Raw genomic sequence first — 24,927 nt, forward strand, 5'->3', positions numbered from 1 at the left:
TCTCGTATCTCCATGATTCCTTCGGGTCACGAAACAACGATTTGAGGCATGTGGTTTCATTCCGGCGGCAAGTATTTATGATTTTAAAAATTCCCAGAAGGATTTAAACCTTATAATAAAATTAAAACATCAACAGAACGAATATACAGTGTACGTGTCCACCAACGTTCTAAAATGTTTTGGCTGCGGACAATTTGGGCATGTTAAGCATGACTGCCCCCGAAAAGAGAATTCTCCACAAGTGCAACCTCCCCTCCGAACCGGGAATAAGCAACCCCCCCACCTTCCCACCACGGTCCAAACCCTCCCACCACTGACCCAAGCCCTCCCACCACCGACCCAAGCCTTCCCACCACCGAACCAAACCTTCCCACCACCGAACCAAGCCCTCCCGCCGCCGAACCAAGCCCTCCCACCACCGACCCGAACCTCCCACCATCGACCCAAGCCTTACCACCACTGATCCCAATCTGTCCACCACCGACCCAAGCCCTCTTACCACCAATCCAAACCCCCCCGCCGTACCCCCCTCCCCTCCCCTTGAAACAGGGGCCCCTCTCTCTACTGAAGGATCTAATTGCAGCCATCTCCTGTTAACTATAGATCTCACCCCCCAGGCGACATCGTCCAATCACAGCTTGTTGCCTGCTATAACTGATCCTACCTCTCCCGCCGTGGTAGCCGATGGGATCCCCCTCCGATGATCACGTCCTCCCTCCCCCCCCTCCCCCCAAACCCTTGCAATCTCTTCCCACTAACCAGGACGAGTTTCAATTAGTCTGCCCAAAAGGAAAAAGACATCTGCAAACAACAGATGAAAACGGTCACCTCTTTAAAAAACCTACAACTGAAAACGACAGCCCCTCCTCTCTGGCCTAGATTTGTCCCTCGTCACAGAAAATCGTTTCTCGGTATTGGAGGACATAGATGTGGATGAATCCTCGCCCTTGTCTACTGACCTAGAAACTGATATGGTTGAACCACAAAAATTAGTGCCCCCCCCTCCCCCCCCTCCCCTGAAGATGCTCATTTCTCTCCCTCCCCGTCCCCCCCCTCTATGGACTATGCCCCATCCGATAACGTGGAGGGATGTGATGACGGTGAGGAGATAAATGATGAAAACCAGTGTGACACACCATCTGAGCCATCTGATATAGATGACTCTGTTAGTGAATGTGGTAGCCTTAAGGAAGAAGAAATCCCTCCAATCCCTCCCTCCGAGATAAAAAGGTTTCTTAAGGACACATTCCGAAAAAGGAATGTTGTAATAGAAACCTTTTTTCCAGAGCTACCTGATTTTATACATTCCGCTAAACTGATGGTAAAACGGCCCCACGTTTTTAATTTCAATTCCTCCCAACGTCACCGTTTAAAGAAGTGGTTGCAAAAAGCTAAGAATGAACTGCTATCAAAAAATTGAGTGGTGGTCACTCCTCCTTATAGCTGTAATGAGTTTTTCCATTTGTAGCCTGAATATTAACGGAGGATGTAGCTCTGTCCGTAAAGTTCAAGTAAGGGATTTTTTATTACAGAAGAAAGTTGACATTGCCCTCTTACAAGAGACCCATGCCAACGACTGCTGTGTCGCAGAGTGGTGTAGGCTCTTCCCCGGCCTGTCCTTCTTTAGTAACGGTGACTCCCGCAAAGGCGGTGTCGCAATAATTCTTAGCCCCTCCTTTTCGCCTTCATCGCTTAAATTCGGCGAAATACACAAGGGATCCCTAGCATCCCTAGAATTCCACTACTATGGAAAATTCTATACTATTTTTAATATCTATGCCCCAAGTACGCCTGTAGCTCGGCGAGTTTTTTTTAATGACCTCGGGACACACCTAACGTCCCTCGACAGTCAAAACGCCCTAAAAAACCAAGACAATCATGTTTGTATTGGTGGAGATTTTAACTGCACCCTCCAACCCCAACTCGACAGGAACAGTGCAGAGCCCCATCCTGCCTCCACAATCCCTCTCACCAAATTTTTAAAACAAATGAATTTGACAGATATATGGCGGGTACAGCACCCATCAATCAGGCAATACACATGGTGTCGATGCATTCAGGGTAATATTGTACTTGCTCGCTTGGACAAGTTTTATATTAATCCTCCACTTGAACGCCTCGTTCTGTCATCCAAAATTTGCCCATCAGGATTCTCGGACCACAGCGCAACATTTCTCAAAATTTCTGCCCCCTGCCCGAAACACAAGAGTGCTTTTTGGAAATTTAATAACAACTTACTTGATGATAGTACCTTTAAGGACATTTTCCCGGAAATTTGGAATATTCTGGTTGCCTCCCAAGGGAATTTCTCAAACCTCAGACAATGGTGGGATAATGCCAAAACGCACATCAGACTGTTCTGCCAACAATATCGTGCGTATGGTGTTCAAGAGGAAAGAAAAACCACAACCTTACTTGAAGATGAAATCCTGGAATTACAGGAACAGCTTCAGGGAACCGCAAGTGTGAGCTACCAGGGAATGAGGCAACAAATCCATGGAAAAACGGCCTTACTGAATTCCATATCCGAAAGGCGAGCACAAAATGCTTTATTGCGCCTGAAGATGAGGTACATACACGACCTTGATGCTCCAACCAAATTCTTCTTCAGCCTTAAAAGGGGGGCCTCTTCGTCAATGATTACACGCTTGCCCCATGATGGGGATCTCCTTTATGAAGATGGCAGAATCAGGGAATGTGCCCGGAAACATTTTAAACAACGGTTTATGCGACATGACATTAACCAGGATGCAATATCGGAACTTGTTTCTAACCTTCCAACATTGGCGGAGGATCAGAAGCAGCAGTTGGAGGATCCTCTTAGGTTACCTGAGCTCACCGCTGCCTTGAAGGCCTTGGAACCTGATAAAGCCCCTGGACTGGATGGGCTGACAAGTGAATTTTTCCAGTTTTTTTGGGACACCATTGGACCTCACCTACTGCGGGTATTGAATGAATGTTTAGAGGATGGACAACTGCCGTGGAGTTGCCGGAGAGCAGTCACCACCTTAATTCCTAAGAAAGCGGACACTCAACTTATAGAGAACTGGCGTCCTATTTCTGTTTTATGTACGGATTATAAAATTTTAGCCAAAGCCTTGTCTAATCGAATGAAACCTTTTATGAATGTACTAATAGGAGAACATCAATCCTTTTGTATTCCTGGACGTACTATTTTTAATAATATCTTTCTTATCCGTGATACCATTCGGTTTTGTAACAATTTTAATATGAATGTTGGTCTGTTTTTTATTGACCAAGGAAAAGCCTTTGACTGTATTGACCACATGTACCTTTTTAGAGTTTTAGAGAATTTTGGGTTTGGACCTATTTTTATCTCGTACGTTAAACTTTTGTATTGTAATATATCCAGTGTTCTTAAAATTAATCAAGTATTGTGTAGCCCCATTGCTGTACAACGGGGAGTACGGCAAGGTTGCCCGCTATCTGGACTTTTATACTCTCTTGCCATCGAACCTCTTCTGCTCCAATTACGTACGCACATTTCTGGCTTCACTGGATCAATTCTTACCACACCGCTAAAAGTCTCTGCCTATGCAGATGATGTCTGTATTTATATAAAAAATAGTACTGACGTCACTGCGGTGGCTCAGGCACTAAAAACATATTGTCAGGCTTGTTCAGGCCAGGTAAACTGGAAGAAGAGTGAAGCCCTTTGGATAGGACCTGGAGATTGCCCGCCAATTGTCCTACCAGGAGGAGTGAACTGGCAGAAAAGTGGCATTAAATACCTCGGTATTTTCCTCGGAGACAACACCTTTGAGCAGCAGAACTGGGTGGGATTACCAGACAAGGTAATGGCAAAACTGGCCCGCTGGAAAGGACTTCTTTTCCAACTTTCGTACCGCGGAAGAACTCTCGTCATTAACAATCTTGTCGCCTCTATGCTATGGCATAAGATGATATGCCTACAACCGCCTGGGAGCCTTCTTATTACACTGCAAAAGAGCATTGTCGACTTTTTCTGGAGCGGGAAACACTGGCTCCAACCCCCCGTGGCATACTTGCCACTCGCTGAAGGTGGCCAAGGTCTTATTGATATCCGCAGCCGGATTATGGTCTTCCGGCTTCATATCGTGCGCCAACTTGTATATGGAGATGAAGCCCTACTCTGGAGGCCTCTGGCTAACTGCATATTACAGCTTACATGCAAGCTGGGTTACGACCGAGAACTTTTCTTGATGAACCCTCATCAAATCGATTCATCCTTGCTGCCCACCTTTTACCAAGGGGTGATGAACGCCTGGCAAGCCCTGTCCTTTTCCCGTGAAATGGCAACATACAACATGGAAATGTTGTTGAACGAGCCCCTATGCTACAACCCCTTCCTGGAAAACAGCTTGAATAATAGGGGACTCGTTCAACGTTTTATTGATGCCAAGCTGCTGCGAGTGAAAGACCTCATGACAGAGTCTGGGAGCTGCCGGCTGAGTGCTGCCGCTGTGGCACAAAAAACCGGAATAAAATCTGTCAGGATCATCCTTCAAGGGATATCCACAACGTATCGTAATACCTGCGAGGAACTTGGCCCTTCCCCCGAGGAAACAGCGGGTGACTTCCCCAAACTCCTAGTTTCCAGCCCGCCACTTAATCTGTCCCCTGGCATGAACAGCCCTGATGATACTGCATTATCCCTTCCCGCCTTTCCAAAGAAAACTCTGTACAACGCGTACGTTAAAATTTTATACGCAAAAACATTTTCTGAGCACTCGAGGCTTCGATGGCGGGATGTTTTACCCCCAATACCACCCAATTGCCCCAATTGGCGAAGTTTTTATCTCTTGCCTACTCCAAAGTATGTTGGAGATATTCAATGGAAACTTGTACACTGGATTTTACCTTATAATGTTTTACTGAACCGGTTTTCTACTGCTAACTCTAATCTATGCCCTTTCTGTGCATCCATTGAAACCCTACCGCATATATACCTGGAGTGTGAACGATTGCAACCTCTTTTTACATTCCTTCAGGAACGTTTTGTGAAGCTTGGTTCCCTCTTCAATCACAATGTTTTTATTTATGGTGTTTTAGGACCGTCTTCCCTTAGGAATGTGGTTTTAATGAATTTTTTAATTGGCCAGGCCAAGTTTGCAATTTATAAATCCAGGAAGAAAAAAATGGGAAACGCTTCTGACTCGTCATGTGATGTACTGCTCACCCTTAAGGCTCTTGTAAATGCAAGACTAAAGCTAGAGTACCGGTTTTTAAAAATGAACAAGAATTTAACATGTTTTAAAGAAAAGTGGGTTTTTAATGATGTCATATGCACACTTGATGATGATGATTTGAAAATAACCTTTCCTTGAGACCATTTTATTGTGTTTTGTTTCTTTGTGACTGAACATAACTGATTTTTTGTACTCTTGTAATAAAAGGAAGAAACAGTCAGTCAGTCTCTCTCTCTCTCTCGCGCCCCCTGCTGGTCGTTTGTATGCTGGTTGTACTGTCATGGCGTCTGCTTGTGGAGGCCTGTGAGTGCTCTGTGTTGTTGCTCCATCCCCCCCCCTCCCCCCTCCCGTTTTCCCCCCTCTGTGTCCTTGTACCTGTTCGTGGAGTCTTCCTGGTGATTCCCATATACGTTGAGACGGGAGAGAGAGCCGGAGAGCACAGGGTGATCGCTGGTAAGGGTTCGCCGTTTTTGGGCGTCGCCCGATCGGTGTTTGCTCCTTCATCTTAAACCTCTATTTCCTTTTTTTCCTTTCGTTTATCCTTCCTTCAGTTTGTTTTGTTGCCTCCCTTTTCCGAAGTTAGGGAAATCGGAGAGGTCTGATTGCTTCCCATTCCCGGAGTTCGGGTAGGGAAGATTGTTGTGTAGCGGCTGCCGCTGAGTTTTCACAATCGCCTTGCACCTATCAAGGACGCGGAGCGATCACCATGCCGGGCTCGTCCAGGACGCCCAGGCTCGCCCTCAACTTGCCAGGCCGCAGCCAGGACGCTGGGCCACGCCCCCTGGCGCCGGGCCTGGGCAAACCCCCTGGCGGAATAGATATATATTGCTGACTGATAAACGGTTTTTCAGAGTGCCTGAGTGTTTGATTTCATTAAAGCAACTCAGATGAATTCTAGCTTTTTGTCGCGTCCATTCTTCCGATCGACGTGGGAGCCCCGGCTCCTTCATTGGTGACCTATCGACATGGACACGGCAGTCGCCCTTAAACTGCCTACCTTCTGGGAGGCTCACGCGGCGGTTTGGTTCGCACAGGCGGAGTCCCTGTTCGCCCTGCGAGGCATCACGGCCGACGACACCCGCTTCCACCATGTGGTAGCTGCGCTCGGGTCGGTTACCGCGGCCCGCGCCCTGAGCCTCCTCGAAAGCCCGCCAGCCGCTGACAAATACGGCGCGATTAAGAAGCTGCTCCTCGATGCTTTCGCCCTCCCATCGGCGGAACGCGCACGGCGCCTGCTCGATCTGCCTGAGCTCGGCGACACGCGCCCTTCCGAGCGCATGGACTACATGCTTTCACTGCTCGGCGAGCACTCTCCGGCATTCCTGTTCCGGGAGCTGTTCTTCCGTCAGCTGCCTAACCCGGTACGCCTCGCCCTGGCAAGCACGACGATCACAGATCCCCGGGCCCTTGCCAGAGAAGCCGACAAGATCTCCGCCGCAGGACAGCGCATCGTAGCGGCGACATGGGACCCACCGCCGTCCGACGCAACACCCAGGGCGCCCGAGCACCCGGCACGGTCGACGGCGGAACTGCCGACGCCTTTGGCGGCCGCTCTACCGAGCCGACCACCTCCGGCACGACGACCGAGGCCTCCACCTGACCAAGCGTGGTGTTACTATCATGCCAGGTTCGGACAGAAGGCCCGGACATGCCGACCCCCGTGCACCTTCGGCAGGCCGGGAAACGGCCGGGCCGGCGTTCATTACCAGCCATGAGCGCCGGCCACACGGGCAACTTACTGTTCATCACGGATAAAGCGTCCGGACGGCGCTTCCTGTGCGACACCGGCGCCCAACTGAGCGTCATACCCGCCTCTGACCAGGACAGGCAATCCGCGGTTTGCGGCCCCTCCTTAGTTGCGGCCAACGGATCGACTATCCGCACCTTCGGCCCGCGCAACGTCACCCTCTGCTTCGGCGGCCAACGCTTTGCTTGGACGTTTGTAACCGCCAACGTGCCCGTGGCTCTGCTAGGCGCCGACTTCCTCTGCGCACACGGACTGCTGGTGGACGTCCAACGGCGTCGTTTAATCAACGCTGAAACCTTCAGCTCCCTGGTATGCACATTGAGCAGCTCCGCGCCGACCGAGCTGGCATGCGCCGTCCCGGCGGCGAACGAGTTTGCTCGCCTGCTCACGGAGTTCCCGGCCCTCACGCGGCCGACGTTTTCGGCCGTCGCAGTACGGCATGGGATCGAGCACCACATACCAACCACGGGCCCGCCGGTCTACGCCAGGGCCCGCCGCCTCGACCCAGCCAAGCTCGCCGTAGCGAAGGCCGAATTCGACGCGTTGGAGCACCTCGGCATCGTGCGGCGCTCCGATAGCGCGTGGGCCTCGCCACTGCACATCGTGCCAAAGCCGGGGGGTGGATGGCGCCCGTGTGGCGACTACCGCCGTCTCAATGACGCTACCACCCCCGACAGGTACCCGATCCCGCATATCCAAGACTTCTCCGCCCGTCTGGCGGGACGGGTCATTTTTTCGAAAATTGACCTCATACGGGGATATCACCAGGTACCTGTCAGGGCGGCCGACGTCCCTAAAACGGCAGTCATCACGCCGTTCGGCTTATTCGAATTCTTGCGGATGCCGTTTGGTCTCAAGAACGCGGCTCAGGCGTTCCAGCGCTTGATGGACGGCGTGCTGCATGACCTGCCGTTCCTTTTCGTTTACCTGGACGACATCCTCGTCGCCAGCACATCCCGGGCCGAGCACCTCCTCCACCTCCGGACACTGTTCGAGCGCCTCAGCGAGCACGGCCTCATCGTCAACCCGGCCAAATGCCACTTCGGCACGACGGCCGTTGATTTTTTGGGCCATCACATCACCAAGAACGGGGCCGTGCCGCTGCCAACCAAGGTCGAGGCCATCACCACGTTCCCGCGTCCCCGCACCATAAAGGCCCTGCAGGAATTCCTGGGAATGGTGAATTTTTATCACCGCTTCGTGCCCCGCGCTGCTCAGCTCATGCGGCCCCTCTACGAAGCCCTCCAGGGCATGCCGGCCAAGCACGACATCGCCTGGTCCGCAGCAATGGATGCGGCCTTCCAAGGCTCAAAGCGGGCCCTCGCCGACGCAACACTGCTCGCTCACCCGGTGCTCAACGCTCCCATCGCCCTCACCACGGATGCCTCCGACTACGCGGTGGGCGCCGTACATGAGCAATGGGTGAACGGGGTTTGGCAGCCACTCGCTTTTTTCAGCCGGCAGCTCCGGCCGAACGAGCTCAAATACAGCACGTTTGACCGGGAGCTCCTCGGTCTACACCTGGCCGTCCGCCATTTCCGCCACCTCCTGGAGGGCCGACCTTTCACGGCGTTCGTCGACCACAAGCCGTTGGTTTACGCCATGGCCAAGGTCACGGAGCCATGGTCGGCCCGCCAACAGCGCCACCTCTCCGCCGTGTCGGAGTTTACCACGGACATCCGGCACGTCGCCGGCAAAAACAACGCCGTGGCCGACTGTCTTTCCCGGGCCAGCGCGAACGCGGTCCACCTGGGCGTGGATTTTGCGCTTATGGCGGCGGACCAAACCACCGACACCACGGTGCAAGCCCTCCGGGCGGCGGACACGGGCCTCCGCCTGGCCGACATCCCCTGCGCGGACACTGTCCTGCTCTGCGACGTCTCCCAAGGCCAGCCTCGCCCCAACGTGCCCGTCGCCTGGCAACGCCGCATCTTCGCCTCCCTCCACGGCCTTTCCCACCCGGGCCGGAAAGCTTCCCAGAAGCTGGTGTCGGCGCGTTTCGTCTGGCACGGCCTTCGTCGGGACGTCCGCGATTGGACCAGCGCCTGCACGGCCTGCCAATGGGCCAAGGTCCACCGACACACCCAGGCCCCGCTGGCACCTTTCACCGTGCCCGAACGACGTTTCGACCACGTCAACGTGGATCTGGTGGGCCCCCTCCCCCCGTCACGGGGGTTCACACACCTGCTCACCATGGTGGACAGGACCACCAGGTGGCCGGAGGCCGTTCCCCTCGTCTCCACCACCACCGCCGACGTGGCGCAGGCTTTCATCGCCACCTGGGTCGCCCGCTTCGGCGCACCGGCGGACATCTCGTCAGACTGCGGTCCACAGTTCACCTCCGAGCTGTGGGGCGCGGTCGCCCGCAACCTGGGGATCAAGCTCCACCGTACTACGGCCTACCACCCCCAAGCAAACGGGTTGTGCGAACGATTCCACCGCTCCATGAAGGCCGCGCTCATGGCCGGCCTTCAAGACGTCGGGTGGGCCGACCGGCTGCCGTGGGTCCTTTTGGGCCTTCGCACGGCCCCCAAGGAGGACCTCCAGGCATCCACCGCCGAGCTTGTCTATGGCCAGGTGCTACGCGTCCCGGGCGAATTTGTGCCCGACGCTACCAGTCCCTGGTCCGCAGCTCACCAGCGCTCGGACCTCCAGGAGGCCGCCCGACGGTTTGCCCCCGTGCCAACATCCCACCACGGTGACCCCCAGTCCTACGTCCCCCCAGCACTCCGCACAGCGGAGTATGTTTTTGTGCGTCACGACGCACATCGGTGGCCACTCCAGCCGCCGTACGACGGGCCCTTCCGGGTGCTGCGACGGGACGACAAGTCGTTCGTCATCGACATCGGCGGCAGGTCGGACCGGATTGCTGTGGACCGCCTCAAGCCGGCGCACGTGGACGTCGACCACCCACCACAGGTGGCCCTTCCGCCGCGGCGAGGCCGTCCCCCGTCCACGGTGCCCCCCACTCGACCGCCCACCACCTCACCGGACCCCCTCCCACGACCCGCCAGGGGTCGCTTCGGCCGGGTCATCAGGACCCCCCTCAAATTGACCCTGCCGGTGCAAGTCGATTCTGGGGGGACGTGTGTAGCGGCTGCCGCTGAGTTTTCACAATCGCCTTGCACCTATCAAGGACGCGGAGCGATCACCATGCCGGGCTCGTCCAGGACGCCCAGGCTCGCCCTCAACTTGCCAGGCCGCAGCCAGGACGCTGGGCCACGCCCCCTGGCGCCGGGCCTGGGCAAACCCCCTGGCGGAATAGATATATATTGCTGACTGATAAACGGTTTTTCAGAGTGCCTGAGTGTTTGATTTCATTAAAGCAACTCAGATGAATTCTAGCTTTTTGTCGCGTCCATTCTTCCGATCGACGTGGGAGCCCCGGCTCCTTCAGTATTATATATTCACCCTCCCCGAGTTGGGGAGGGGTTGTAAGTGCAGCTGTTCCAGCATGGCAGCTGCACTATCTCGATTTACGGCCTTTCAGAGCCTGACCCGTAAGCACGGGTTCTTTTGTGTACCTCCGGAACGTGAGGTTAGTGTCGAGGACGTTGTCCTCGCAACCGGTCGTGTTGTCGGGATCGACAATGTTGTTGCCGCTTCACGGATGAACAAGCGGATCGTTATTTTTTTGTCCGACGTGGATTGTGTCCCACAAATTGTCGAACAGGGTTTGACAATCGATCCAGATTTATTTGTAATGATTTCCCCACTTGATAGCCCAGCGATAAAAGTCGTGATATCAAATTGCCCCCCATTTGTATCCGACGATGTACTAATTAAAGAATTGGCCCGATACGGTACCATCGTGTCTCGTATCTCCATGATTCCCTTCGGGTCACGAAACAACGATTTAAGGCACGTGGTTTCATTCCGGCGGCAAGTATTTATGATTTTAAAAAATTCCCAGAAGGATTTAAACCTTATAATAAAATTAAAACATCAACAGAACGAATATACAGTGTACGTGTCCACCAACGTTCTAAAATGTTTTGGCTGCGGACAATTTGGGCATGTTAAGCATGACTGCCCCCGAAAAGAGAATTCTCCACAAGTGCAACCTCCCCTCCGAACCGGGAATAAGCAACCCCCCCACCTTCCCACCACCGGTCCAAACCCTTCCACCACTGACCCAAGCCTTCCCACCACCGAACCAAGCCCTCCCGCCGCCGAACCAAGCCCTCCCACCACCGACCCGAACCTTCCCACCATCGACCCAAGCCTTACCACCACTGATCCCAATCTGTCCACCACCGACCCAAGCCCTCTTACCACCAATCCAAACCCCCCCGCCGTACCCCTTCCCCTCCCCTTGAAACAGGGGCCCCTCCCTCTACTGAAGGATCTAATTGCAGCCATCTCCTGTTAACTATAGATCTCACCCCCCAGGTGACATCGTCCAATCACAGCTTGTTGCCTGCTATAACTGATCCTACCTCTCCCGCCGTGGTAGCCGATGGGAATCCCCTCCCGATGATCACGTCCTCCCTCCCCCCCCCCTCCCCCCAAACCCTTGCAATCTCTTCCCACTAACCAGGACGAGTTTCAATTAGTCTGCCCAAAAGGAAAAAGACATCTGCAAACAACAGATGAAAACGGTCATCTCTTTAAAAAACCTACAACTGAAAACCGACAGCCCCCCCTCTCTGGCCTAGATTTGTCCCTCGTCACAGAAAATCGTTTCTCGGTATTGGAGGACATAGATGTGGATGAATCCTCGCCCTTGTCTACTGACCTAGAAACTGATATGGTTGAACCGCAAAAATTAGTACCCCCCCCCCCTCCCCTGAAGATGCCCTCCCCGTCCCCCCCCTCTATGGACTATGCCCCATCCGATAACGTGGAGGGATGTGATGACGGTGAGGAGATAAATGATGAAAACCAGTGTGACACACCATCTGAGCCATCTGATATAGATGACTCTGTTAGTGAATGTGGTAGCCTCAAGGAAGAAGAAATCCCTCCAATCCCTCCCTCCGAGATAAAAAGGTTTCTTAAGGACACATTCCGAAAAAGGAATGTTGTAATAGAAACCTTTTTTCCGGAGCTACCTGATTTTATACATTCCGCTAGACTGATGGTAAAACGGCCCCACGTTTTTAATTTCAATTCCTCCCAACGTCACCGTTTAAAGAAGTGGTCGCAAAAAGCTAAGAATGAACTGCTATCAAAAAATTGAGTGGTGGTCACTCCTCCTTATAGTTGTAATGAGTTTTTCCATTTGTAGCTTGAATATTAACGGAGGATGTAGCTCTGTCCGTAAAGTTCAAGTAAGGGATTTTTTATTACAGAAGAAAGTTGACATTGCCCTCTTACAAGAGACCCATGCCAACGACTACTGTGTCGCAGAGTGGTGTAGGCTCTTCCCCGGCCTGTCCTTCTTTAGTAACGGTGACTCCCGCAAAGGCGGTGTCGCAATAATTCTTAGCCCCTCCTTTTCGCCTTCATCGCTTAAATTCGACGAAATACACAAGGGATCCCTAGCATCCCTAGAATTCCACTACTGTGGAAAATTCTATACTATTTTTAATATCTATGCCCCAAGTACGCCTGTAGCTCGGCGAGTTTTTTTTAATGACCTTGGGACACACCTAAAGTCCCTCGACAGCCAAAACGCCCTAAAAAACCAAGACAATCATGTTTGTATTGGTGGAGATTTTAACTGCACCCTTCAACCCCAACTAGACAGGAACAGTGCAGAGCCCCATCCTGCCTCCACAATCCCTCTCACCAAATTTTTAAAACAAATGAATTTGACAGATATATGGCGGGTACAGCACCCATCAATCAGGCAATACACATGGTGTCGATGCATTCAGGGTAATATTGTACTTGCTCGCTTGGACAAGTTTTATATTAATCCTCCACTTGAACGCCTCGTTCTGTCATCCAAAATTTGCCCATCAGGATTCTCGGACCACAGCGCAACATTTCTCAAAATTTCTGCCCCCTGCCCGAAACACAAGAGTGCTTTTTGGAAATTTAATAACAACTTACTTGATGATAGTACCTTTAAGGACATTTTTCCGGAAATTTGGAATATTCTGGTTGCCTCCCAAGGGAATTTCTCAAACCTCAGACAATGGTGGGATAATGCCAAAACGCACATCAGACTATTCTGCCAACAATATCGTGCGTATGGTGTTCAAGAGGAAAGAAAAACCACAACCTTACTTGAAGATGAAATCCTGGAATTACAGGAACAGCTTCAGGGAACCGCAAGTGTGAGCTACCAGGGAATGAGGCAACAAATCCATGGAAAAACGGCCTTACTGAATTCCATATCCGAAAGGCGAGCACAAAATGCTTTATTGCGCCTGAAGATGAGGTACATACACGACCTTGATGCTCCAACCAAATTCTTCTTCAGCCTTAAAAGGGGGGCCTCTTCGTCAATGATTACACGCTTGCTCCATGATGGGGAACTCCTTAATGAAGATGGCAGAATCAGGGAATGTGCCCGGAAACATTTTAAACAACGGTTTATGCGGCATGACATTAACCAGGATGCAATATCGGAACTTGTTTCTAACCTTCCAACATTGGCGGAGGATCAGAAGCAGCAGTTGGAGGATCCTCTTAGGTTACCTGAGCTCACCGCTGCCTTGAAGGCCTTGGAACCTGATAAAGCCCCTGGACTGGATGGGCTGACAAGTGAATTTTTCCAGTTTTTTTGGGACACCATTGGACCTCACCTACTGCGGGTATTGAATGAATGTTTAGAGGATGGACAACTGCCGTGGAGTTGCCGGAGAGCAGTCACCACCTTAATTCCTAAGAAAGCGGACACTCAACTTATAGAGAACTGGCGTCCTATTTCTGTTTTATGTACGGATTATAAAATTTTAGCCAAAGCCTTGTCTAATCGAATGAAACCTTTTATGAATGTACTAATAGGAGAACATCAATCCTTTTGTATTCCTGGACGTACTATTTTTAATAATATCTTTCTTATCCGTGATACCATTCGGTTTTGTAACAATTTTAATATGAATGTTGGTCTGTTTTTTATTGACCAAGGAAAAGCCTTTGACTGTATTGACCACATGTACCTTTTTAGAGTTTTAGAGAATTTTGGGTTTGGACCTATTTTTATCTCGTACGTTAAACTTTTGTATTGTAATATATCCAGTGTTCTTAAAATTAATGAAGTATTGTGTAGCCCCATTGCTGTACAACGGGGAGTACGGCAAGGTTGCCCGCTATCTGGACTTTTATACTCTCTTGCCATCGAACCTCTTCTGCTCCAATTACGTACGCACATTTCTGGCTTCACTGGATCAATTCTTACCACACCGCTAAAAGTCTCTGCCTATGCAGATGATGTCTGTATTTATATAAAAAATAGTGCTGACGTCACTGCGGTGGCTCAAGCACTAAAAACATATTGTCAGGCTTGTTCAGGCCAGGTAAACTGGAAGAAGAGTGAAGCCCTTTGGATAGGACCTGGAGATTGCCCGCCAATTGTCCTACCAGGAGGAGTGAACTGGCAGAAAAGTGGCATTAAATACCTCGGTATTTTCCTCGGAGACAACACCTTTGAGCAGCAGAACTGGGTGGGATTACCAGACAAGGTAATGGCAAAACTGGCCCGCTGGAAAGGACTTCTTTTTCAACTTTCGTACCGCGGAAGAACTCTCGTCATTAACAATCTTGTCGCCTCTATGCTATGGCATAAGATGATATGCCTACAACCGCCTGGGAGCCTTCTTATTACACTGCAAAAGAGCATTGTCGACTTTTTCTGGAGCGGGAAACACTGGCTCCAACCCCCCGTGGCATACTTGCCACTCGCTGAAGGTAGCCAAGGTCTTATTGATATCCGCAGCCGGATTATGGTCTTCCGGCTTCATATCGTGCGCCAACTTGTATATGGAGATGAAGCCCTACTCTGGAGGCCTCTGGCTAACTGCATATTACAGCTTACATGCAAGCTGGGTTACGACCGAGAACTTTTTTTGATGAACCCTCATCAAATCGATTCATCCTTGCTGCCCACCTTTTACCAAGGGGTGATGAACGCCTGGCAAGCCCTGTCCTTTTCCCGTGAAATGGCAACATACAACATGGAAATGTTGATGAATGAGCCCCTATGCTACAACCCCTTCCTGGAAAACAGCTTGAATAATAGGGGACTCGTTCAACGCTTTGTTGATGCCAAGCTGCTGCGAGTGAAAGACCTCATGACAGAGTCTGGGAGCTGCCGGCTGAGTGCTGCCGCTGTGGCACAAAAAACCGGAATAAAATCTGTCAGGATCATCTCTCGGTTCCTTCAAGGGATATCCACAATGTATCGTAATACCTGCGAGGAACTTGGCCCTTCCCCCGAGGAAACAGCGGGTGACTTCCCCAAACTCCTAGTCTTCAGCCCGCCACTTAATCTGTCCCCTGGCCTGAACAGCCCTGATGATACTGCATTATCCCTTCCCGCCTTTCCAAAGAAAACTTTGTACAACGCGTACGTTAAAATTTTATACGCAAAAACATTCTCTGAGCACCCGAGGCTTCGATGGCGGGATGTTTTACCCCCAATACCCCCCAATTGCCCCAATTGGCGAAGTTTTTATCTCTTGCCTACTCCAAAGTATGTTGGAGATATTCAATGGAAACTTGTACACTGGATTTTACCTTATAATGTTTTACTGAACCGGTTTTCTACTGCTAACTCTAATCTATGCCCTTTCTGTGCATCCATTGAAACCCTACCGCATATATACCTTGAGTGTGAACGATTGCAACCTCTTTTTACATTCCTTCAGGAACGCTTTGTGAAGCTTGGTTCCCTCTTCAATCACAATGTTTTTATTTATGGTGTTTTAGGACCGTCTTCCCTTCGAAATGTGGTTTTAATGAATTTTTTAATTGGCCAGGCCAAGTTTGCAATTTATAAATCCAGGAAGAAAAAAATGGGAAACGCTTCTGACTCGTCATATGATGTACTGCTCACCCTTAAGGCTCTTGTAAATGCAAGACTAAAGCTAGAGTACCGGTTTTTTAAAATGAACAAGAATTTAACATGTTTTAAAGAAAAATGGGTTTTTAATTATGTCATATGCACACTTGATGATGATGATTTGATAATAACTTTTCCGTGAGACCATTTTTATTGTGTTTTGTTTCTTTATGACTGAACATAACTGATTTTTTGTACTCTTGTAATAAAAGGAAGAAACAGTCTCTCTCTCTTTTTCTCTCTCTTTTTCGCTTAATTTAATTAAATGCTTAATTGCTCTTGATGTATTCATAGCTCTTGCATGAGCATTTCCTTTAAAATTGTTTGTGGTTTTTGTTTGTTGCTTCACCTTTGGTTTGTAAAATATTTTTATACTTGCTGGTTTCTTTTAAATATCCTTTGCTCCTTTTGGTGTATTCATGGTTCATGATCCTTATGCAATGTTTCTTTAAACTGGTTGCTTTGTTTAACACTGCTTTGTGGAATGGTTTTATACTTTTATAATAAAAGGACACAAAAGTCAAAGTCTATCTATCTCTCTCTCTCTCTCTCTCTCTCTCTCTCTCTCTCTCTCTCTCTGTCTCACTAGCTCTCTAACTCTCTCTTCTCTAACTCTATCATGGCGCTGACTTCGTTAAGGTGGGATACACCATCCTCGATGTGGGGGATCTCTGGGTTGCTCCGGGGAGATTAATTGCCTGTCTATGTGCCGTGAGTTTGTTCAAGAGAACTGCCTCGGGCTACATAAAAACAACAACAACAACAACTGATACGCATTTAAGTGTGATAACTTTTAACAACTTGCCATTCAAGATGTTCAGAAGTACAGTTTGGAGCAAGGATAAGTCAGAAGTGCAAGGATAAATAAGGCCTTCCAAAATTCCAAAAAATACTGTATATCCAATTTCCTGAAGCCTTTGAAAACAAAGCGCCAGACTGAGTACCAATCAGTGATGGTTTAGAATGCTAAATCAAAGAAACCAAAGTCTGCAACGACAACAAGTTCACAATCGATCATTCAAAGAATGTTCTGGAAAAGCCGGACTGCTCCAAGTAAGGCGCTGATTCCCCAAGACAAAATTACTTTATTAATAAAGCAGATGCTGATAAAAATGACTGTGTGGGACATGCATCAGTATCTGCTGTTGAAGACTCCGGCTTCACATACGTTGTGTGGGCTTAATCAGACTGAAAAGATGACCTCCCAAATCGTCAAACAATCATGAGAAATATGCTTCCTGAAGTGTATCAAAAAACCGGATGCAAACTTGCTGGGATGACTAATGCTGCTACTTCCATTGCCCTCACAGACATTTGTACATCTTGTCACCCCCAGCCCCAGATGTACACAGCATCACTCTCACGCCACACGTCCTAGACAGCAATTGGAATTTGCATGCTGTTGTTCTTGGCACGTTTGCATATGACATCGAATTGTCCCCAATCCCCCAAAACCCAATAAAATGAAAACGAAAAAAAGTACTTGCTATCGGTATCGTACTCGAGTCCACCGATACCTCGATAAAAGTATTCAAAATGGAATCGATTCCAAAATACCCATGGGTTCTGCACGATTGCATAATCCATGATCCGTGCCAACCCATAGATTGTCTGGTGAGCTTTACAGATCACCTTTTTATTCTCTCGACCCCGTTACCTTTCACCTTTGGCTTTTCACATCTTGCTGCTTTAGCGCTCCGCATGCACGTGTATCCCCGTCACCTCAGCACTTTCACCCTCAACATTTCATTTTAAAATCCTTTCACAATGGTGTGTCGGCATTTCTACCTTTGCCCGGTGCAACACCAGCGGCTGTGTTCTTACCTGGCATAAAAAATGTATTGTGCCACTTTCACCTAATTCTGAATCAGAGGAGGCTGCCACTCAAATCTCTTATTTCATTTTCTTCTTCTTATTATTATTTCAGTATTATTATATATTATTATTATATTATTATTTATATTATTTAATCTTATTCTCATTTGTCATTTTCTTATTCTTCTTAATTTCTAACTGATTATTTATCAAATGTTAAAGCATTTGTGAAACCTTACCATGTAATGTGAAAAATTTAATGTTAAAAAAAAAAAAAATTTACATTTTGAATGCTTCTTGAGAAATGCAAACGAGTTGTGTGAGAATGGCATTACACTGCCACACTCGTGTATTCTGCCAATGTTTATACAAATTCTGTACCATTATTACCCTGTGCATGCAAAGAGAAAGTTAGAGTTAAACAATTGGTTCAATTTGTCTCTCTATCTGTCTGTCTGTCTGTCTGTCCATAAACTTCAGTTTACGATCGAGGAACAACTAAATTTCAATGCAATGTTATATTTTGAGCACGAATCGGAACAGGAAGCTACAGTTTAGCAGTACTTAACCTCTGAATTCATCCCCATCATGCATTCGCAGAGAGGAGTGAGATACCTTTTTCCAAAACCATTCCAAACAGAAAACATACTGTTTTAGGGACGTCATAAAGTACACAAACAACAGGCATGAAACTTCTGAATTTTTTTTATCTGCAGCCTTTAAAATCTGAATTTTATTTAAATTTAATTATATGATTGAACACTATAGAACACAAATCACCTTTTTCACACTTTCAAAACCCTTCCATTTAGCATTTTTTGAAAAAAAAATTTTTTTTTGCATTTCACATCATCTCGACCAATCAAACTTGCTGATCGCAGACCCTACACATTTCCTTTTGTTTTTTCAAGACTGCATGGAGACATGATGTTCTATGAACTTTGTAGTTTACTTATTTTATTATAACACTTTTACTGGTGATTGGTTATGAGCTCTAAAATTGAGGCCAAAAGGGCAACCCCTAAAAAAAACACATTTTGTTTTTGTCATGCGTACAAAAGGCGATGTAATAGCCGGCGAAGCCGGTGTTGTCAATAAACGAGGTGTTGTCAATAAACGAGTACGTATTATGTTGAAAACCTGATTATGCCTTGGCTCGAGAATCCGAAGCGCAGTGGAGGCAGCCATCTTGCGGATGTGGAAGTATGCATAACAAATTTAAAACGTTCATTAGGAGTTTCTTTCACCCGTCATCGTTTGATTCACAATCTTATGCACCTCCAATGTATTAATAAAATAATTTAAGACCAACATCGGCCCGCACTGGCCTGGTTATCTTCAACAAAACGCGTCACCAAACACCGGACCCAATGAGAGTCGAGAATTTGCAAAAATATTTTAGCCGGCGAAGCCGGTGTTGTCAATAAACGAGTACGTATTATGTTGAAAACCTGATTATACCTTGGCTCGAGAATCCGAAGAGCAGTGGAGGCAGCCATCTTGCAGATGCGGAAGTATGCATAACAAATTTAAAACGTTCATTAGGAGTTTCTTTCACCCGTCATCGTTTGATTCACAATCTTATGCACCTCCAATGTATTAATAAAATAATTTAAGACCAACATCGGCCCGCACAGGCCTGGTTATCTTCAACAAAACTCGTCACCAAACACCGGACCCAATGAGAGTCGAGCATTTGCAAAAATATTTCTAAAATGAAATCACTCAATGGTGGCCGCCATCGACCGGATGCGGAAGTTTGCATAAAACAATTGCGAAAAAGTTCAATAGGAGTTTGTTTCACCCGTCGTTCTTTGATTCACAATCTAATGAAACATCTAATTAGTAATTAAAATACGTTAAGACCAACCTCGTTATCTTCAACGAAAATCGTCATCAAACACCAGAACCAATGAGATTCGAGCATTTGAAAAAATATTATTACGCGTTTCGGAGGGTGAAAACGGCGTCAAATATTCTAACATTGACGAATAATTATTTTTTAGACATCTTTTAGACAGACATCTCGCGGCCGTATGGGATAGTTTTTCACGGCCAGAAATATGGTATAAGCGGTTTACATATTTAGTTTAGAAATACGGATAGTTTTTCACGGCCGGAAATATCCGAAGTTGAGACGGAATTCATCGAATTAATCACTGCAAGCTAACGTCTTCTGGTGGAGGAAGCTGCCGTGCCCGGAGAGAACCAGTCCTGCCAGCGACTGAAGTTAGAAGACGACACACATACTGTGAAAACGTATGTTAAGCCCAGTTAAAATTTCTTAAAATAGGCCTTAAGCTAGCACATCGTATCGTTACTTCCTTAAGCTTCTTGTGGCATTTATTGTATGCAGGTATTGGGGAGGACTGTCTGCTCTTCTCTTTTACCAAGTCTTACCAGGTACGGTACCTACTACACCTACCTACTACCAACTACCTACCTACCTACTACCAACTACCTAACCTACTGATGCCATGGTGATGGGTAAAATAGTGGCAAGAGGTATGCAGGTATTGGGGAGGACTGTCTGCTCTTCTCTTTTACTAAGTCTTACCAGGTACGGTACCTACTACACCTACCTACTACCAACTACCTAACCTTCTGATACCATAGTGATGGGTAAAATAGTGGCAAGAGGCTTTGGCTTCGCCGGCTCATTGTGGCTTTGCAGTCGGTACTAGTAGCCGGCGAAGCCGGTGTTGTGAATGAACGCGTACATATTATGGTGAAAAGCCAGATTTTGCTGGATCCCTTGAGAATTTCGAAGCTTTGACGCACCAAATCACTCAATGGAGGCCGCCATCTTGCGGATGCGGAAGTATGCATAAAAAAATTGCGAAAAAGTTCAATAGGAGTTTGTTTCACCCGTCTTTTTTTGATTCACAATGTTATGCACCTCTGATGTGTAATTAAAATACTTTGAGGCTTTGGCTTCGCCGGCTCATTGCGGCTTTGCAGTAGGGTCATATTAAAGTATACAACGGCTTGTTCTGGGTGTGATGGTGATTCGGACAGAAAGCCAGTCCGACTGCTCGGAATACTCAAACAGTTTGTACCCCTTGGAATACATAGCATGGCACCGCATTGCAGTGTTAACAATTTATTACAGATGCCAACCAGTCGTGTAACTCAATCTGAAGCAATGCTGAATCTATTGATGAGGACGTGAAGATGAAGATAAACGTTCAGCAATAACAAAGGAGCAAGGTCACATGGCATATTGGATGATAAATCTTTTATTCAGTAACTATATCAATCACATTATGTTCTATAGTTGATTTATTCATAAGATCAAAAAAAGGTTTTTTTTCAACATTGAAATAAAACCATTTCAAATTAGAAAGCATGTGAAAATGCAAAGCCCGTCTGCGTCGGTTGTATTCACTCATCTACTTATTCTTTTTGTGTATGCTCAAAAAATTGAAAACTTTTTTTTTTTAAATACAAAATGAAAATTGATGATTTTATGCATCCTTGACCTTTCAGCTTTTGATCTAAAATAATAATCAGCTTCTAGCTTTTCATTGGTGAACCAATTCTCTGACCCAATGTGCAAATTCTTAAAATTTCATGTCAATAGGACAAAATTGCGGATTTTATGCAATCTCGACCTTTGACCTTTTGATGTAAAACAAGACCCAAAGTCTAACAACGGCGTAGCCGGGCTTGCAAAATGTTATAAACCACAAACAAGTATGATTAGCTTTACAAACAGTCACTAATGCTGTTTATAACATTAAACAAAGAAATTTGGAGGAATCTCGACATCCCCGAGGTAAGTTTCACTTACAGAACTGAGCGAAGATCTACTGTAATCTATACACCCCACAAGGGTTGGAGGTGTGCAACATTTACCAAGCAGCTAGCTACCGCTTGTCAAGCCAGCCGTTCCTTAACGGTTTTGAATGGAATGCTTGCTCGAATGCTTAAACCACTTGGCGATCTCTCCACAAGAAACTTGGTAAATTAACACACACAATGTTCTTGAGAACTAACCATAGATCGACTGTAATCTATATACCCCAAAGAGGACTGACCCTTCCTGCCACTCCCATAGTGAGCGGGTGTACTAGGATATAAAATGTCGGTCGGTGGAGTCAGCCATCGTAATGACATCATAACGTAATGCCTGTACGGACACAAAACTGCCGCTACTTTAATATGTCGAAGATTATATATTTAACTTCCAGTAAGTTTGCAGTCACGAAGAAGGGATTAGTGTTACGATTAGACTTACTATAATATTAATGTTGCGTTGTAGCGGCTACCGCTGGGTTTTCACAATCGCCTTGCACCTATCAAGGACGCGGAGCGATCACCATGCCGGGCTCGTCCAGGACGCCCGGGCAGGCTCGCCCTCAACTTGCCAGGCCGCAGCCAGGACGCTCGGCCACGCCCCCTCTCGCCTTTCCTGGGCAAACGCTCCGGGATAATGTGTATATATATATTGCTGCCCGATAAACGGGCTTTTCAGAGTACCTGAGTGTTTTGTTTGAATAAAGCAACTCGGACGAATACCAGCTTTTTGTCGCGTCCATTCTTCCGATCGACGTGGGAGCCCGAGCTCCTTCATTGGTGACCTACCGACATGGACACGGCAGTGGCCCTTAAACTGCCTACCTTCTGGGAGGCTCACGCGGCGGTTTGGTTCGCAAAGGCGGACTCCCTGTTCGCCCTGCGAGGCATCACGGCCGACGACACCCGCTTCCACCATGTGGTAGCAGCGCTCGGTTCAGCCACCGCGGCCCGCGCCCTAAGCCTCCTCGAGAGCCCGCCAGCCGCTGACAAATACGGCGCGATTAAAAAGCTTCTCCTCGATGCTTTCGCCCTCCCATCGGCGGAACGCGCACGGCGCCTGCTCGACCTGCCCGAGCTCGGCGACACGCGCCCTTCCGAGCGAATGGACTACATGCTTTCGCTGCTCGGCGAGCACTCTCCGGCATTCCTGTTCCGGGAGCTGTTCCTCCGTCAGCTGCCTAGCCCGGTACGCCTTGCCCTGGCAAGCACGACGATCACGGATCCCCGTGCCCTTGCCAGGGAAGCCGACAAGATCTCCGCCGCAGGCCAGCGCATCGCAGCAGCAACCGGGGGCCCACCGCCGTCCGACGCAACACCCATGGCGCCCGAGCACCCGGCACGGTCGACAACCGAACTGCCGACGCAATTGGCGGCCGCTACACCGAGCCGACCACCTCCAGCATGACGACTGGGGCCTCCACCTGACCAAGCGTGGTGTTATTATCATGCCAGGTTCGGACAGAAGGCCCGGACATGCCGACCCCCGTGCACCTTCGGCAGGCCGGGAAACGGCCGGGCCGGCGTTCATTACCAGCCATGAGCGCCGGCCACACGGGCAACTTACTGTTCATCACGGATAAAGCGTCCGGACGGCGCTTCCTGTGCGACACCGGCGCCCAACTGAGCATCATACCCGCCTCTGACCAGGACAGGCAATCCGCGGTTTGCGGCCCCTCCTTGGTTGCGGCCAACGGATCGGCCATCCGCACCTTCGGCCCGCGCAACGTCACCCTCTGCTTCGGTGGCCAACGCTTTGCTTGGACGTTTGTAACCGCAAACGTGCCCATGGCTCTGCTAGGCGCCGACTTCCTCTGCACACACGGACTGCTGGTGGACGTCCAACGGCGTCGTTTAATCAACGCCGAAACCTTCAGCTCCCTGGTATGCACATTGAGCAGCTCCGCCCCGACCGAGCTGGCATGCGCCCTCCCGGCGGCGAACAAGTTTGATCGCAAGCTCACGGAGTTCCCGGCCCTCACGCGGCTGACGTTTTCGGCCGTCGCAGTACGGCATGGGATCGAGCACCACATACCAACCACGGGCCCGCCGGTCTACGCCAGAGCCCGCCGCCTCGACCCAGCCAAGCTCGCCATGGCCAAAGCCGAGTTCGACGCTTTAGAACACCTCGGCATCGTGCGGCGCTCCGATAGCGCGTGGGCTTCGCCACTACACATCGTCCCAAAGCCAGGGGGCAGCTGGCGCCCATGTGGCGACTACCGCCACCTTAACGACGCTACCACCCCCGACAGGTATATCCGATCCCGCACATCCAAGACTTCTCCGCCCGTCTGGCGGGACGGGTCATTTTTTCGAAAATTGATCTCATACGGGGATATCACCAGGTACCTGTCAGGGCGGCTGACGTCCCTAAAATGGCAGTCATCACGCCGCTCGGCTTATTGGAATTCTTACGGATGCCGTTTGGTCTCAAGAACGCGGCTCAGGCGTTCCAGTGCTTGATGGACGGCATGCTGCGTGACCTGCCGTTCCTTTTCGTTTACCTGGACGACATCCTCGTCGCCAGCACGTCCTGGGCCGAGCACCTCCTCCACCTCCGAACACTGTTCGGGCGCCTCAGTGAGCACGGCCTCATCGTCAACCCGGCCAAATGCCACTTCGGCACGACGGCCGTTGATTTTTTGGGCCACCACATCACCAAGAACGGGGCCGTGCCGCTGCCAACCCAGGTCGAGGCCATCACCACGTTCCCGCGTCCCCGCACCATAAAGGCCCTACAGGAATTCCTGGGAATGGTGAATTTTTATCACCGCTTCATGCCCCGCGCTGCTCAACTCATGCGGCCCCTCTACGAAGCCCTCTGGGGCAAGCCGGCCAAGCATGACATCGCCTGGTCCGCAGCAATGGACGCGGCCTTCCAAAGCTCAAAGCGGGCCCTCGCCGATGCAACACTGCTCGCTCACCCGGTGCTCAACGCTCCCATCGCCCTCACCACGGATGCCTCCAACTACGCGGTTGGCGCCGTACATGAGCAATGGGTGAACGGGGTTTGGCAGCCACTCGCTTTTTTCAGCTGGCAGCTCCGGCCGAACGAGCTCAAATACAGCACGTTTGACCGTGAGCTCCTCAGTCTACACCTGGCCGTCCGCCATTTCCGCCACCTCCTGGAGGGCCGACCTTTCACGGCGTTCGTCGACCACAAGCCGTTGGTTTACGCAATGGCCAAGGTCACGGAGTCGTGGTCGGCCCGCCAACAGCGCCACCTCTCCGCCGTGTCGGAGTTTAACACGGACATCCGGCACGTCGCCGGCAAAAACAAAGCCGTGGCCGACTGTCTTTCCCAGGCCAGAGCGAACGCGGTCCACCTGGGCGTGGACTTCGTGCTTATGGCGGCGGACCAAACCACCGACACCACGGTGCAAGCCCTCTGGGCGGCAGACACGGGCCTCCGCCTGGCCGAC

This window comes from Myxine glutinosa, chromosome 1 (genome assembly GCF_964187855.1).
Source record: "Myxine glutinosa chromosome 1, kmMyxGlut1.1, whole genome shotgun sequence".
NCBI lineage: Eukaryota > Metazoa > Chordata > Myxini > Myxiniformes > Myxinidae > Myxine > Myxine glutinosa.